The sequence below is a fragment of the Xenopus laevis genome, chromosome 1S, assembly GCF_017654675.1.
Source record: "Xenopus laevis strain J_2021 chromosome 1S, Xenopus_laevis_v10.1, whole genome shotgun sequence".
In the NCBI taxonomy this organism is placed as follows: Eukaryota; Metazoa; Chordata; class Amphibia; order Anura; family Pipidae; genus Xenopus; species Xenopus laevis.
Window position 1 is genome coordinate 91466134 of NC_054372.1, and position 11061 is coordinate 91477194.

The window sequence follows — 11061 nt, forward strand, 5'->3', positions numbered from 1 at the left end:
CTGTTATTGTTCTGATATTGTATTTACATCGTACACATGCCACTAAATGGCCAGGGATGTGCTTGCAGTATTGTGGTGAAGGACTTTAGCTCATTACCAACACAAAAATCTTGTGCAGTTAGAGGGGCAGTCAAGACTTGCACTCAACTTGCAGTTTCCAGGTTCCTGCTTGTCATCAATCTGATTAGTCAGATAGTTGAATGGCAAATAGCTCAGCTCATTAGATTGCTGTCTGGAAACTGCAAGATTGGCTGTTCCTGTTTGTTGGTTCATTAAGGATGTTATGGCAGGTCAGGTATGCACATGCCACAAAAATATGGAAAGAAACATCCGAAAGGGTCTCAAAAAGGGAAAAAAGTTCCATTATGATCTCTAAAAAGGGAATCGGATTAGTGGCACTACCATTTGCTCCCAATGATCTAGCACTTTAATGAGTATGCATGGAATAGTCCTTGCAGGATCATTTCCCACAGTATATGGAGCATTAAGAAGTTCTTGTGGGATTGCCCTTGAACCTTTTTTTTTTTTTTTTTTTTTTGGCTCATCATTTCTATTGGGTTTTCCAAAGCATAAAAGATATACATATTAACAGAGCATGTTAAGTACGATAAAATTAAAAAAAAATGCATATGCCGTGCAGTTTACAACACAAGAGTATAAGAGTATATAATAATTATATAAATATAAGCACCAGACAAACATAAAACCAAACCTCGCATGGTGGATTTACAACATCAAAAAGTTTTAGAATGACACCCAGACATTAATGTTGTCCAAAAATTAAAATAGTTAAATCTGTTACAGCTCCAACATTTTAGATTTGTGCCTAGAGTCTACTTGATTGAAATAAAGAGACCAATATCAGTACACCTGAGTTTAAGATGTGGTTCTTCTGATTTCGTTTTTATGGCCTCTTGCCAGCATTGCTAAAATTTCTTTTATGGAGGGGGGAACTAAAATCCAGAACAGAAATAGGGCCTATTTAGTAGCTGCCAACTTATATAACTCATTAAAGTCACAACTGCACCAGATTTTGTCTTTTAGAGTGGTTACTGTGGTGCTGGGGCCTTGTGTATGTTGCTGCTAGTATTTTTTTCCTGTGAGCATACAGTAACCTGGTTTGTATACTTAAAATTAATGCAAATTCATGTTTTTTTTGTTGTTTGTTTTGCATTTGCAGCCCAGTATACAAACACACAAGTAAAGCGTATTTCTCTGTAACTTCTCCAGTAAATTCCCAGCCCTGGGATCTAAAATGATTTTCACAATTATTTGAATGGTAAAGCAATCAAATCATTTATGTTACACCTAGCAAAGTGTTCAATAACATTTTTGTTTTCCTTCCATCTTTATGATTAATCTGAGAACGAAGCTCCCTAATTCTCTCCTTTAAAGTCCTTCAACATACTGTTGACTACACTTCAAGCGTGTAATGAAATCTGTTATATTCTGGATATTGTAATTAATATACGGCTTAATTGCATTGGACCGTTTCCTAACTGATGATTTCCCGAACAACTACTTGAATGAAGAAATTACACACCTGGAACTGCAATAGACTGAAGAATAAACAGCATAGTTGCATGAAGGACAGATCATGTTAATCAAAAGTCTGATTTTATAGGATTAGAGAAAGAAAATTAGAATGTAAACCAGACCCAATAACTGTCTAATGCACTGTGGGAGAATCACTCAGCTGGCTGTAGCGGTAGCACATTTTCCTCAGATAAGACTAGTTGAAATATCCAAGCATAAATACGCCTGTGTTTTGTTTAAACATCATTTTACTTTACAAAGGTGGTTCTTGCTGTGATACTTCTCTTCTACAAAATCAAATAGATCAAGATAAAGCCATCGCTAATTGTTTTCTCTGATTTCCAAGATACCCCAGCACAGGTTTCTCCCAGCCGACTCCCTATTAAATAAAGGGGACCTGTTGCCCAGACATAAAAAGCTGTATAATCAAATTGAGCATGAAAAACAAATAATTTTTGTTATTGAAATATCCATACCTGTTATAAACTCCTTTAAAAAATATCAGCTGTCAATCATATATTGACTGCCCCTCTTCTGTGCCTTAGGCATAGGGGCAGGGCAGGCAATTACTTTCACTTTCCATTCTGCACTTCCTTGATTTCACTGCCCTCCTCACATTCCCCCACCCTTTTCACTATGTAATTGTGTAGCCAGTGCATAGGGGGTATCAGGTCCCCCATTCTGGAGCATAAATAAGATTTTGGCATAATGCAAAGCTTGCCATAATATCAGTGTCAACAAAATGGCACCTGCCTGCTTGCTGTGATCATGAATTCCAAGACTAAAAAAAAAACAAGATTTAAAGAATTTCTGTATTTAAGTGAAGTATATTTTGATTGACTAACATTATAAAAAAAAAGTATTTGGAATTATTGCTGAAGGAGACAGGTCCCATTTAAAGTTGACGTTCACCTTTAAATTAACTTTTAGGATGAAGCAGAAAATTGTTTTCTGAGGCCACTTGCAAATGGTCTTCATTATTTATTTATTGTAGTTAGTTAGCTCTTTTCTTTGTTTAGCAGCTCTCCAGTTTTGAATTTCAGCAGCTATCAGGCAGTGCTATGTATGTACCAGTAACTGGTAGATAAATAGGAAAAAGACTGAATAGAAAGACAAGTAATAAAAAGTACCATAACAATAAGGCTTAGTCCACACCAGGTGATTCGGGGAGATTTAGCACCTGGCGACTAATCGCCTCTTCTTTGAGGTGACTAATCTCCCCGAACTGCTTCCTCTTCTCCTGCGCCAGCTGTAATGAGAGTCGCCTGCGTTATGACACACACGGTGATTCATTTTCCAAAGATTCCTCGTGAGTATCATTATTATTAACATTAATAGAGCAATATCATTATTAACATTATTAGAACACCAACATATTGTGTAGCACTGTAAAATAAATGTGCTTATGCAAAGAAATCACATGAATAACATGCATAGAACATACAGAGTTACATAAATAATGACCAGTACTGGTACAAAAGGTGAGGAGGTGCAGTGTGTAAAAGAGCTTATAATCTAAAGGGGAAGGGAATGAGACACAAGGTGTGGGAGTGGGCAAGATCAGAAATAAGAATGGTGGGAGTTGTAGCATATGGTATCACTTGATAAGTAAGGAGTATTGGGGAGCACCTCCCATCAAATAGAAAATAACCATATGACTGTGTTTTTGGACTAAGAGGGATGGGAAGGTGCAAAGCAATAGGTAAATTCTTTTTTATATGGTGTAGGGATGTGTAAAATAGCCACCCCTAGTTTTATGTGCAGGCAGTCCCTCAGTGTTATAGACACCTAACTGGGTCCTAAAATACAGTTGGGAGGGGTACTGTTTGCTCTTTCTGCTCTAAGCTATGCCCCTTGCTGCTTCTCACAGTGACCAGCAGATGGCACTGTGCTGGGATATAAAAGGCCCTGAAGCCATGCTTTCAGTGTCCATTTTGTGCTGGCTCTGACCTGAACAGGCAGGTAGAGCCCTGTGGAACCTAGACAGGTCAGGTCTAGTAAGAATAGGCTACTCACCATTATAGGTTGCTCTAGGAGTAACAGATAGACAGGTTATTTAGCTGAGCAGCTCAAGGCTCCGACGAGGAGAGTCAGAGGGATTAAGATCCTGGGTACTAATAGCCCAGAAGTAGGGACTAAGTGTATAGGAACAGGGTAGATAGATTCCCCTCAGGTTCCACTTAGGGAAAAGGCTGAAAGCTGGGTGAACCTTTATTAGTGCTGAGCACGTCCTCTTGCCTGTGGGGACTAATACTGACCATATGGTGCTGTGAGTATTGCCTATTCAATGTGATGCCAAATCCTGTCATGCTCTATTGTATACTCCACTGAGGATTGTGTACAGTATGTTCAATAAACCAGTTCATGTTTAAGTTATAAGAACCACTGGCGCCCAATTATTATACCCTGAATCCAGTTACAGTTGCTCTACACCCTGCCTCCACACCGATGCGAGGGCTCACTCCTTAAGATTACAGGTCTCATCCGGGGCACATTTATTGGGAGTGGAGCTCAATAGTGGTGTAAATAACACACAATTTACTATAGCACTACAATGGTATCACTTGGTAGCTAAACAGAGTGAGGGTAAGCTTCTCTAAGTGTGTTTTAAGAGATCTATTGAAAGCAGAAACCCAATGCCAGACTTTATTAGCTTCAAGAAATCGTGAACGACCTTCTCAAGCAGAGATTTTATCCCACTCTGTTTCGAAATCTACATCCAGGTTAAAAGCCGATTCCAACCTCCAAATATGTTGGGAAACTTAGTGCCATTGAGCAACTTTCACATTTTTGCCATGGTCAAGGTCATGTAAAAAGTCAATGGGAGCTACCTATGGCAAATATTTTTTTTACAATGCAAGGTTTTTGAATTTTTTGACCCATTGAAAACGATATGGGTCTAGAGAGTTGTTATAGAGAAAGCAGACCTTGAAGTCCAGGTCCCCCTTGTTCCCTGGGCCCCCCGTGACCATGGGGTCTGCTTCCTCTATAGTTACACCACTGCATAGGTTTATACTCAAAGCAAACACCAGCAGTGATCATTTGAACAGGGAGATTGTTCCCACACATAGCAACGAAACATTCAACTGAATCTTGTTAGAGCCCAGGAAGGAAACAATCATGATATACCAGAAAGTGAAGGGATTACCTTCCTTAGGACTTGGGCACAAAAGTGACTGTGGAGATACTGTTGATTCTTATGATGCCTTGAGCTTTTCCTAAGTGCCAAAATACTGAACTTCAGGTAATGAAAGTATACTAGCTATAAAACCCTAGAACAAGCTGAAGCACACTTTCTTGCTCCATCCATAACCATGGCCAGATTTACCCTCCTTGCCCCCCTAGGCCCAGCTACTGTGCCGCCGCCCCCCCCCCCCGCACGCATTTTCTGGATGTGAATCTTTTTCCAATCAGGACATTTATGCAAAAGTGGATCAGATGGATCAACTAGCAGTTAGGCTTGTTTGAGATATATCTATATATATTCTCTATATATAGACACCTTTTTATACATAGATGCAGAGAGAGATGTGTCCCTTGTTTTGATAAGTCAATTGTCAATTGTACTACAGTGGGCAGCCGCAGCATCAGTTAAATATTTATTATAAAATAAAAAAGTCAAATCTTGGCAGCATCATAATCTTTGTAGTTCCTATTTCTCAGCAGACATTATCCCTTATAATACATGAGTGATACTCCGAGTTCCCTGTGTAACTCAGCCTGCAGCCTTTTGCCTTTATATGGTCACAGAACAACCCCTCAGTGACTTCTAATATCCTTATCATTTACAGTAGGGGGTACATTGTCCCTTATAATACATGAGTAATACTCAGAGTTCCCTGTATAACTCAGCCTGCAGCCTTGTGCCTTTATATGGTCACAGAACCCCTCAGTGACTCCTAATATCCTTATCATTAACAGTAGGGGGTACATTGTCCCTTATAATACATGAGTGATACTCCGAGTTCCCTGTATAACTTAGCCTGCAGCCTTGTGCCTTTATATGGTTACTGGACCCCTCAGTGACTTCTAATATCCTTATCATTTACAGTAGGGGGTACATTATCCCTTATAATACATGATGATACTCCGACTTCCCTGTATAACTCAGCCTGCAGCCTTGTGCCTTTATATGGTCACAGAACAACCCAGTCAGTAACTTCTAATATCCTTATCATTTACAGTAGGGGGTACATTATCCATTATAATACATAAGTGATACTCAGAGTTCCCTGTATAACTCAGCCTGCAGCCTTGTGCCTTTATATGGCCATAGAACCCCTCAGTGACTTCTAATATCCTTATAATTTACAGTAGGGGGTACATTATCCCTTACAATAAATCTGTAACAGGTTTAGAAGTTAGAACACTTGTGATTCTGCACCTCCAGCAAATCTGCAAGTTGACTATGACATATTTCTCTACATGGCCGATATACAGCAGATCTGCAGGGGAAATATTAAATGTACATACCAGGAACAGATCACCTTGCTGGGACACACGCAGCACAGCAGAGGCAGCAGCAGCACGAGCACAGAGAGGAGTGGGAGGGGGCGGAGCCACAGCGGGAGATAGGCTGGAGGAGCGGTCCTAAAGCCAGCCGGATCTATCAGGAGCAGCCGACTTACACAAGATGTTAGGGGGCACCTTCTTGCCGCCCCTAACATCTTGCCGCCCTAGGCCCGGGCCTAGGGGGCCTTTCCCTAAATCCGGGCCTGTCCATAACTGGATCCATAATTCTGAAACTGATCCAAAAAAAAGATTAATCCTTACAAATTGTTTACAAGAAACAGGAAAGAGGTGCCCATTTGTGCCTTAAAACGGTCCTGATTGCAAGATTATATTTCACATCCAACTTCATCAGAATTCAATGAATATGGTTTCTGTGATTGTGTTGAGTGTTGAACCCAATTTTCCAAACAACTTTTAGTATTTTATAGAATGGCCTATCCCTAGCAACTTCGGCTTTATTTTTTCTTTTTTATAGTTTTTAAATTATTTGCCTCCCACTTCTACATCTTTCAAGCTTTCAAAAGGGGGTCGCTGACCCGGATAGCCAAAAACTGTTGCTCAGTATATTATTTACTTTTCTATTCAGTCCCTCTCCTGTTCATATTATAGTATCTGTATAAGGTAAGCAAGACCCTAGCAACCAAATTGCTGCTGAAAATACTAAACTGGAGAGCTGCTAAACAAATAGCTAAAACCACAACTGCAAACTTTCTCAGAATATCAGTGTCTACATCAGGGGTCCCCAACCTTTTTTACCCATGAGCCACATTCAAGTGTAAAATAATGTTGGAGAGCAACATAATCATGCAAAAGGTCACTGGAGATCACAAATAATGGCTGTGATTCGGTATTGGCAGCTCCTATGTGGACTTGCAGCATCCAAGAGACTCTGTTTGGCAGTAGACATGGTTTTTATGCAACTAAACCTTGCATTTATGGCAAAAATTCAAAAATAAGCACCTGCTTTGAGGCCACTGGGAGAAACATCCAAGGGTTTGGAGAGCAACATCTAAGGGGTTGGAGCAACATGTTGCTCCTGAGCCACTGGTTGGGGACCACTGGTCTACATCATACTGACAGCTAATTTAAAGATGAACAACCCATTTAAAGAGTTACATTTTTGTATGATGTAAAGAGTGATATTCTGAGACAATTTGTAATTTTTATTATTTGTGGTTTGAGTTATTTAGCTTAGTTAATTCAGCAGCTCTCCAGTTTGCAATATCAGCAATCTGATTGCTAGGGTCCAAATTACCCTAGAAACCATGCACTGATTTGAATAAGAGACTGGTATATGAATAGGAGAGGCCTGAATAGAAACATAAGCAATTAAATGTAGCAATAACAATGTGTAGCCTTACAGAGCATTTGTTTTGTAGGTGGAGCCAGTGACCCCCGTTTGAAAGTCAGAAGAAAAAAGGCAAATAATCAAGAAATGATAAAGACTAAATAAAGAAGACCAATTGGAAAGCTGCCTAGAAATGGCCTTCCTATAACATACAAAAACTTAACTCAAAGGTGAACCACCCTTTAAGACATATACCTGCATACTCCTCTGTCTATAAATTATTGGTTTCTATAGGGTCATCCTGAGGGGAGAGAGAGTAATTTATTTAGACTAGCATTTTTGCTTCCACTAACTACAGTACCTGTACAAGGGTGTAACTACAGAAGAAGCAGACTCTAGAGTCAAAGGGGTGTAGAGGGCCCAGTAAGGCTCTAATTATTGAGCAATTTTAATATATCTTGTTGGAATAGGTGAATTAACAATATTTTGGGGCCCTAAATGTAATTTGCTATGGGCCCAACAACTTCTAGTTATGCCAATATTGTTCTAGCTGGCTAAAAAAAAGCTAATCACTAATTGGTTGTTATGGGTTACTGCCCAGGTGCAGATTTTTGATAAATGAGCCCAAAGTGGCTCATCAGTCTAAAATCTTTCAATAAACTTGCAAAATGCACAAATGAATAGTCCTAAACACACTTTTTTCTGATTTTTGTGGATAGGCACACAACATATTTACTGTACCTTTTTGACTCCATATATGATATATTTTAAGGTATGGTTCCAGTTTCACCTGCACTGTATAATTTCATATATATTCATGAGTGATAATCATAATTATATTAAAGGGATACTGTCATGGGAAAAAAAAAATTTCAAAATGAATCAGTTAATAGTGCTACTCCAGCAGAATTCTGCACTGAAATCCATTTCTCAAAAGAGCAAACAGATTTTTTTATATTCAATTTTGAAATCTGACATGGGGCTAGACATTTTGTCAATTTCCCACCTGCCCCCAGTCATGTGACTTGTGCTTGCACTTTAGGAGAGACATGCTTTCTGGCAGGCTGCTGTTTTTCCTTTTCAATGTAACTGAATGTGTCTCAGTGGGACATGGGTTTTTACTATTGAGTGCTGTTCTTATATCTACCAGGCATCTGTTATCTTGTGTTAGGGAGCTGTTATCTGGTTACCTTCCCATTGTTCTTTTGTTTGGCTGCTGGGGGAAAAAAGGGAGGGGGTGATATCACTCCAACTTGCAGTACAACAGTAAAGAGTGATTGAAGTTTATCAGAGCACAAGTCACATGACTTGGGGCAGCTGGCAAATTGACAATTTGTCTAGCCCCATGTCAGATTTCAAAATTGAATATAACAAAATCTGTTTGCTCTTTTGAGAAATGGATTTCAGTGCAGAATTCTGCTGGAGCAGCACTATTAACTGGTTCATCTTGCAAAAAAATTTTTTTCCCATGACAGTATCCCTTTAAGGTCATTAAATCTTTGCAACGCACATTCATTTAGTTTCACTGAACATTGCTGTGATAGCAATTCAGAAAATCAAGATGTAAATGATTTATTTGACATCTGCTGGCTGACAGCTCAGTTTGAGGTTTTCTTACATTATGTACTTTATTATGTATATCATACAGTATATTTGAGGTTTTCTTATACTATGCAGTCTTCGTCGGGCAAATTATGCACTGCAGGCTGATTACAGAAATCTACCAACAATTGGCAAGCAAATATTATATGTAGACAGATGAAAGTAGGGGCACTTAGAAAAATTCGAAGGTATTATTAAAGCATTTTACCCGAGCAGTGCTCTGTAATAGTTATTTACTGCCATTGCTGCCCCCAGTTAGTGGATTGACACACTAATGTGTGATAATTCTGAAGCAGAGAAACCAATCTGGTTAGGATAATTCCTTAACCCCTTAAGTGCCATAGAATGTGGAATCCATCGCACAGAATTGTTTAATCCTTTCCTTGCAGGTGCTATAGTTTGTAAAACTTGAACTTTATATAAAAATGACATATTTAGAGTAACATAGTTTACAGCAGAGTATGCATGCATCCATAAATATTAGTAAATGAAGATTCATTTTAAAATAATTTTTAATTGGAAAAACATTTCTATATGGCAAATTGGTGAGGTGTACAACAGTTACATTAGATAAAAGACATATTAATGGAAAATGTTAAGCAAAGTCCAACTTTGCCAATTTCTCCCATGGTCTTTTAAAATAGCAAGGAATATATTTATCTTGAATCCCTGCCACAAACTAGTCAGGAATGCTAGTTTTTGCCAGGAAGTATACACAGTAACACAAAAGTCATACATTTTCAAATACATAAATATATTTAAAGTGTAAAGGGTTTAAAGTGAAAGGCCCACATGTTTAAAATAAAAACTGACAATAAAAGGGAAAAAAAATGTAAACATATCCTGTTCCAGCCAAAACCAAGATATGAAGTTATCATGAGGGGTAGAAGATATATACCGGTATAGGATCCCTTATCCGGAAACCCGATATCCAGGAAGCTCCGAATTACGGAATGGCTGTCTCCCATAGACTCCATTTTATCAAATACCAAATATTCCAAATTTTTGAAAATGATTTCCTTTTTCTCTGTAATAATAAAACAGTACATTGTACTTGATCCCAACTAAGATATAATTAATCCTTATTGGAAGCAAAACCAGCCCATTGGGTTTATTTAATGTTTAAATGAATTTCTAGTAGACTTAAGGCATGAAGACCCAAATTACGGAAAGATCCGTTATCCGGAAAACCCCAGGTCCCGAGCATTCTGGATAACAGGTTTTATACCTGTACATGTAATGAAGCTGGTGGCACATGTATTATTTATTTTTTTACATGGCTAGTTTTTTTTTTTTTTAACTGTGAAATTGTTATGTGATACATATGTAGTCCCCAAAACCCCCAAACCATTGTTTTGTCAAAAATCAGGCTGCGGATTTTAGGGTAAAAACACAAACGTATTAATTTTCTCACCAAAACCCGCTCTGTGTGCACACAGACCAACACCATGACTGGCAATACAGTTACAGCATAGAGCCAATGAGAGCGCATTGGTTTTTTCTCCACTCTTACCTATATGCAGGAAGAGAAACAGTCTCATATGGCATTAGCCTAATACTAGCTAGGTCTAACTTCCATAATATCAACTCATAATCTGATAAAAGACACTTTGAGGACCAAATCATATTAGTGATGGCAAAAAAAATATGGAATCTATAGTGCAGTCCATGTGTGAAGAAAGGAATACAAAATTCAGGGAGAGCCACCATGTGTTATAGATCCCAATAATCACCATGTTTATTATGATTAGGGATGCACCGAATCCAGGATTCGGTTTGGGATTCGGCCAGGATTCGGCCTTTTTCAGCAGGATTCGGATTCGGCCGAATCCTTCTGCCCAGCCAAACCGAATCCGAATCCTAATTTGCATATGCAAATTAGGGGCGGGAGGGAAATTGCATGACTTTTTGTCAGAAAACAAGGAAGTAAAAAATGTTTTCCCCTTACCACCCCTAATTTGCATATGCATATGCAAATTAGGGTTCGGATTCGGTTTGGTATTCGGCCGAATCTTTCACGAAGGATTCGGGGGTTCGGCCGAATCCAAAAAAGTGGATTCGGTGCATCCCTAATTATGATTTCTTCTTGTCTTCTAGATAGCTGCACATGATGCCAATAATAA